The sequence below is a fragment of the Ciona robusta genome, chromosome 4, assembly GCF_009617815.1.
Source record: "Ciona robusta chromosome 4, ASM961781v2".
In the NCBI taxonomy this organism is placed as follows: Eukaryota; Metazoa; Chordata; class Ascidiacea; order Phlebobranchia; family Cionidae; genus Ciona; species Ciona robusta.
In genome coordinates, this window is record NC_143238.1 from 117,868 (window position 1) to 118,529 (window position 662).

Here is a 662-nt window from a genome sequence, read left to right on the forward strand (position 1 = left end):
ACACTGCCTGAGTCACGCCTTCCTGAATGAAAGTTTCAACAATTTTGTGACATGATTTGTCACTTGGGTAGTACACTTCTCAATTTTTCCGCCACGCAACTTTCAAATCAGTTTTTTGAACTTCACGGTGTTTGAGCTAAAATATCTTTGATTATACAGAACTGATTAAAACAAGTAAGGTGTCATTGGAATTAGGTAAAAAACAGACTATCTAATAAAGCGATGTACATTTAGGTGTATTTAGGCTCTTTAAGTTTGCAGGTGTGGGCTTTCGCATTTTCTAACATTTTTGGTTTTATAACAATTACATTTATAAAGTAACAATTTGGTTGGTCAGGTAGACACAATACAACAAGTTCATTATTTATGAATAAAAGCTCCCGATCTTCCGTCACCGTAAATATAAACTTGATTGAATTTTAAACATATCACTAGAGTTTTTACCATTGGCACGCAATTGTTGATTGTTTATTAAATGACTTTAATGTTTTGAATGGAATGCTAAAGGTTTATAGAGTAAATTGAATTGTGATGTATAAATACATAATCAGCCTTCAGGCAAATGCAGTTGGTTAGATAGATATTATTCCCATAGTTTTTCTTGGTTATTCTACATTGTTAATTTTTTCCTGATTATTTTTTATTGCTTTTTTTACGGATTT